The sequence below is a fragment of the Daphnia carinata genome, chromosome 1 (assembly GCF_022539665.2).
Source record: "Daphnia carinata strain CSIRO-1 chromosome 1, CSIRO_AGI_Dcar_HiC_V3, whole genome shotgun sequence".
In the NCBI taxonomy this organism is placed as follows: domain Eukaryota; kingdom Metazoa; phylum Arthropoda; class Branchiopoda; order Diplostraca; family Daphniidae; genus Daphnia; species Daphnia carinata.
The window spans coordinates 3,176,090-3,182,574 of record NC_081331.1 but is presented as its reverse complement, the minus strand read 5'-3'; the positions used below and the strand labels follow the sequence as shown (position 1 = coordinate 3,182,574).

General features: G+C 39.1%; 1 long non-coding RNA gene across 1 annotated transcript in view; it reads left to right on the top strand.

Moving 5' to 3' along the window:
* The window catches only part of LOC130691756 (uncharacterized), a 60,563-nt gene that overhangs the window by 37,130 nt on the left and 16,948 nt on the right, over positions 1-6,485 (top strand). The window lies entirely within an intron of this gene.

Sequence of the window (6,485 nt, the reverse complement as noted above, 5' to 3'; positions counted from 1 at the left end):
TGCTTGAAGTTCGTTGAAGTTCGACACATTTTTGCGAGAAAAGTAAAAAAAAACGAAAGCAATGGCGTGAAGTGAATCATAGGCGCAATATGTTGCAGCCAACTCGATGTGTAAATAAATAGGAGAATACAAAAAGAAGAGTTGTCTTTCCTCTCTCTAGTTCAAGAAATCCCGAAAATCATATTTACTATTCTTTGCCTTTTTCTATCGTCTTTGCAACTTCAGTGCGTCACCAGTTAATAAAAAACGGTGGTGGCAAAAAGTTTTACCAAACACGGTAGAAGATAAAGGAAACGGTAAAGGCCGTAGAACATAAAGAATTTCGCAGACTGCACTGAAGTGTGTCAAAATCAAAAGAATGATAACTTTGCAAACATCAACTAGCAACCCCAAATTTCAAGTGGACTCGTTCCTAGTAAGAACAAAAAAGAATATCTGCAACAGTTCGATTTTTCTATCGTTTTTGGAGTTCGTACCTGTGGAACGATCGAATTGTACAACCAATCTCTTAGAGATGGACTGCCCGCTTTATGTGGAGATGATTAGTCGGTACGAATGAGATATGCACCGTGACGACAGCAGCATAGAACAAGACGCATAATGAAATTCGGCCTCTTCTTTGTTGTCTCCATATTCATTTCATTTAAGACTGTCTGACGAGCGTGTGCGGAGAAAAGGGGAAAAAAAAGTCTGCAAAGTCTAGCGGATTACGACCGAAAGTGGGATCGGGTGCCGTCTAAGGTCTAATCCTCATCAGAACGATATGAATGCGAAAAACAAGAAAGAACGTGGATTTTCTTTTAAAACTTTATCATTGCGTCAACGTCAAGAAGAGACGCACTTTCGCATCCTAATTTTTTGCACTGATGCCCGAAACAAACAAAAACAAACGGAATGATGAAAACTCTGCGCAGAAACTAAACGAGAAACCCTTTCAGAAAAAAAAAAAAACAGATTCGTAGAAAAAATTGGTAAAAGGAATGGGAGAATAAGAGAACGAATAACAAGCCCAGTCTAGTAATAATGATCTCTTGATCCTAGACGACACTGTTCCCCAATTCTGCTGACATTGCCTTATCTATTGCCGTCAGCATCTAGAAAATACATTAGACCTGTACCATCCAGAAGAGTTCACGACAAACACACACACACACGCAAAAGGAGAAAGATATATGCTCACAAAATCCCGCCTTTTGTTCTGACTTTTTTTTTTCTTTTCTCAGGAGAGGAACGAGAAAAGAAATAGGAACACAATGGATGAAGACAAGTATGGACTATCTTATTTGCCTATCTAATTTGGCGGGCTGAATATTATTGGACCAGTAAAAAGAATCAGGCTTCAAGATGCGGCAATGTTCAAGAGGCTCCGACAACGATAATGCAAAGCAGTGCCAAAAAGACTATTTCCCTATTTTTTGGTTTTTAAGGCCACGTGCAGCACGTCATTGGAAAGCAAAAAAACCGTCCATTGTCTTATGCAGGAATCCACTTGATGTTCTGACCGCTACGTACTAAATACGTTTTTGTGTAGGCCCTTTTTAAATGTCCCTAGTCTTATTCGTTGTTCAATTCCATTTCACGGGCCTTAGCACGTTGATGTTGTGACAAGTTTGCCCCAAAACCCACCTTTGCTGGTTGTAAAAAAAAGTTAGAGTTGCTCAATTTTCATATTGCTGGGCACTGTATCTCATAAAAAAAAGGATACTGGAGATAGCCTTTATCAAATTTATCCGAAAACAGCAACTATTGTTACAAAATTGGAAATCCTAGTTCTCTGTTGACTAGCGTAACCGCAAAATGTTTAAGTCGAACTGATGGAATTTTTGTTACTGACAACCTAATGTCTCGGCGGAAATAGAATCCGACAGTTGGGGCGATGTACGTCTACCAGCAGGAAACGTCACTGATAAAAACTATAGCTCCGACAGCTAGAAAATAAAAGCGAATCGAATGGAGAGGTTACAGGGTTTCGAGTTCAATCTATGTAGAGAAATATGCATTTAGAAAAGCAATAAGAAAGAAAATTCTTCTATGCCCGTAAATTAAAGACGCGTGTTTACAACGGTATGTGGGTTCATTTTGGAAAGATTAAAAGCAGATGTAACGTGCATTATTCGATATAACAATCGAGCAAATTTAGACGGCCTAAAGATTTTTTAGCTCATGACTATATAAGATGAACAGTCATGGATTTAACGAGCTTGACGTTCCAGACTATCACCAATGCAATGGAAAATGCCAAAAAATCAAACAAAAGTTTGTCAATGTTTCTGTCGTAAAGCTCTTTTCCCCATTTGAACAAGCACGTCGACATAATTAATGATCACCAAAGTCGAGAGCAGAGCAACAATAAAGAACACGCCCAATTTCAGTTACTGTTTTATAATTACTAGTAGAATACAGAATTATATAAATGGAATCTCGCAACAGATCTAAGTGATTCGGCGCCATTACGCCAGCACATAATGGAGGTGGGGGGAGGCAGGGCAAAGGAGAAGGGAGTGACTTAACCTTGAAGCTTTTTAGTTTTTTTACAAAAAGAACCAAAATTATTTCTGAAAATTTGCCTGATAATTTTAAATTACATTTAGATAAACTCTCGATAGTCTTCGGAAATCGTAAAGAAAACATCGACGACAACAATGTCCTTTACATAGAAACTAAAAGTTGGGAAACGCAAGTCATTTGGACAACAATGGCGGCCTACATGATTCGACAAGTGATTGAACACGAGGTCGGCAATGTATCACACTTCATTTGACAAATTTACGACTATATTACCCAAAAAGTCAGATAAATAAGTTGAATAGAATGTTCGCTTACCTGTGATTGATTTGGTGGGGACTTTTTGGTCCATTCTTGAATAGCACTGGTGTGACGGTGTCTGGAACGTAACTGTCGCATCACCGACACGGGATTTGGCTTTGGCCCAAAGAGTTTTCCACCCGGGTAAAATGACCACAAGGTTTCATTACAAAAGTTGAGCACACACAAAGAGAGAACAAAACGTCGGTTGTAAAAGTTCATTTTCCCACCGTACATCTCGCACTTTCAAACCGCTGCGGTGGAATGCTTTTTTTTTTGTCTTGGAGATAAATGAGGTTTCAATAAAGTTCCGTCAGGTGGCAGATACTCACAGTGCTAGTCTCACAGGGGAAGGGATTCTGTGGTATTTTCCAGAAACAGTAGTACCAAACAATGCACATCACAGATTTTCAGCTAAGAGAACATGGATTAATATGTTTCCTGGAAGTGTCAGTGACCAGTAGATGCTAAGAGTTATTCAAATTTCATACACTCCAGCGAAATTACTGGCTGGCAGGAGTTTAGTAACGAAAGTGCATCGTCTGCTTCGACAATTCTAGTCTGCTAATGTTCATGGCCGGCGGCTTCATCACGTTCGATCTGACGGAGCTTTTGATGCAATCTTATTTGAATTCGACTACTGGACGGCTTAAACACCCGTTCAATTCCCACGCCAAGCCCTCGTACTGTAGAGCATTATAAGCTGTCAATGAATGGACGAAAATTCAGTCCAAAAAAGTGTAGTTATTCAAGAAAATTAGGAACAATCGACTAGATGATTAAGCTATAAAAGCAAGTAAGATATGAATACGTTTAAGCTTACTTTATTCGCTACAAGTGATAATGGCTAATTGCATATGACTAATAACGAAAACGAAGCAAATCGTAAAACAACTCTACTCGTTGGGCGCGGGGTTCAAGTTACGATCTGATGTAACTGATTAAGTTCAAAGGCACGCGAGGAATTAGTTCTTGACTACTCATTTGTATTGCAATCAGAAAAAAAGGAATGGAAATAACGTTATCGTACAAGTGTCATTCCAGTATATTGCCACCGATTTACTAATGGCTCATACAAATAAAAAATTGATGTTAACAGTTGTGTATCTAGTCACGTAGGCTTCTGATTAAACACACCTAGAATGTTCATCATTTCAGACTATATCACTAGACACCTATGGATCGTCCCATTACTTACAATATGACGCACCAACCATGGAAGTAGTTTATGCTTCCCCATTAGACAAATTGTTCTTTCTGTACAACACAAAAATAGCATGATATGTCACTGTTACATTAGCTGAACCTTTTTTGTTCTCTTTCTTTGTAGTCCCTTGTAAAGGCATTTCTTTTAAAGGACACGAATCACGCAGAATTGATTCCGGCTGTTTCATTGCGCATGGGTATTCAAATGGATAAAACTGTCCCCATACGAACCGACGTTTATGTTGCCTTCTAGCATTAACCTTACAGTTTTATTTCGCAGGGAAAATGTACCGGCTTTATGTACAAAGTTATCGCTGTCCGTCTAGTAGACTGGTTTTACACTGTATCGACTGTCAGTCGTCAAAGGCAAATGGACAGCCATTGATAATGCGACCACGGTCGTCAATGTGTGTAATACGCATTTTAGCGGCAGACAGCAGTCCAGTCTGATATCGCACTGTTCGCAACAGCGCGTGACCAAACAAGCGACACAACAGTCAAACACGGGGCCGTCATTCTTTATTAGCTCCGTATCAGCTATTGGCAACCCAACTGGTCGTCTGAAAGGAAATGGACCTTGCCACTGTCGCGTGCAACTTATTCGCAGTGCCATGGTCACTTGCTTTTTGGACAAGTCCCAGAGAGTAAAGAAAATCGAACAAAACACGAAAGGCTAGCGTGTCACGCTGCTTTCGGCCGGGTTTATTTTCGATTTTCTTCTGCGTGTCGTGCACTACATGGCGACAGTGCGATACGGAGGACATCAATCTCCTACTGTGAGAGCCCCAAAAAGTTAGTATTTCTTTCTGCGACATATCCCGAAAGAAATGAGAACAGAAAAACGCAACTATTCGCTTTGCATATCTCAAAACCCATTGAAGTTGCATGCCATAAAAAACATTCCATACCATAGTGGTACCCAGATGTAGCAAAAACAGAATTATATTGTAAGTAGATACATACGTACACCTGAACTTCTACGTACTTTGCTGGAGTGTTTTCTGTAGCCTGGAAACTTGCATCTCTGTCTGATAGTGCAATGTACACTGACGTCAGCTATTTGCGACAGCCTCCTGAAATTGCACGCTGGAGTCCCGGTTTGACACTTTCCATTTTAGCCATCCATCTTCTAATACTCCCGTTTTTTGTGTGCAAAGACTTTAAATAAGTTTTCGTACCAAAGGAATAACTTTGACACTCCAGCAATTGCATTAGGCCATATACTGGATGTTTACTGCCTAAATGATTGATTACTATACGACAGGACGATCATGTTAGCTAAATAATATTCCACTAAAAATTTATGTAGCAGCAAAACCGAGAAAACTGCACGAAAGAATTTTCTTGGCTCCACTTGCCCTCATTCTCGGTTTATGGCGAGATGTTGTTATGGTCTTGTTAAATTTCTAACTGAAAATGATGTTGGCAACAGCGTACTAGTGAGAAGTTGACGTACAGTTAATGAAATCAAACAGCTTTGGTGACTGCGCATGAAAATAGGATCGTTACTTTCGCATTAGCCAATTGGAATACCGGAAGCAAAGGTTTCTGGCTCTGTACACTTGGTAGAGACGCAAAATGGGAGACCATAAACATCCGGAGACGACAGCCATAAAACTGGATAACTACCAAAAATGCGAGTCCATTTGCTAGTAATGTTAGATCAGGTTAAACAAAATTGTTTGATATTGAATATGTATAACATACCACAATGTAATACTCACTATTAGATGGTAAGAATCAAGTCCGATGGTATAGCCAGTTTCGATCGGATTTTACGATGCGGAGGCTCACAGTTTCTCGATGGATGTCATCAGCAGATTCGGAAAAAAAAAAATCTTTCCTATTGAAGATTTTTTTTTACATTGTATTTAATTAAGTCGTTCTACATAACGTTTGAAAATGGTGAATGGATGTTTTTTTTTCTTCTTTCTTAAAAACAAATTAATTCAAACTCGTCATGGCAAGAGAAGGAAAAGCTTCAAACAAAATGCTTGGAATCAGGTGTTTTGGTTTTGACGATGAGGTGCCTTCAGGCGATGAAGGTTAAGGAAAATTATTATTTGAGAAAAAAACACGCATTAACATCTGAAGAAAGAAATGAAATGACTCGGAGAAAGTGAATTCTTGTTTGTACATGACTACATTATGTGTTTTGGGGATGGTAGGACTGGGGGGAGTGAGTATTTCCTTCTGGAAAGAAAAACAACGATTCTAATAGTGTGAAACACAATTTTTTTTTTTTCTTATGTGTTAACTGCTATTAATTTTATGTAATTTTTTAAATTTGAAAATTGCGTTTCCCTAGCGTACCGACGAATGCAGATGTATCCTGTTGCCGGGGCCGCGTCACCAAGTGCTTGACGGATCGTGCAAGAGTGACAAAAAAAAACAAACTCGTCTTCTTCCAAGTTATAAATTACCCTTTATCTAAGTTCTAAACTACTTTTAGTATTAGATGGAGAACAAAGAAG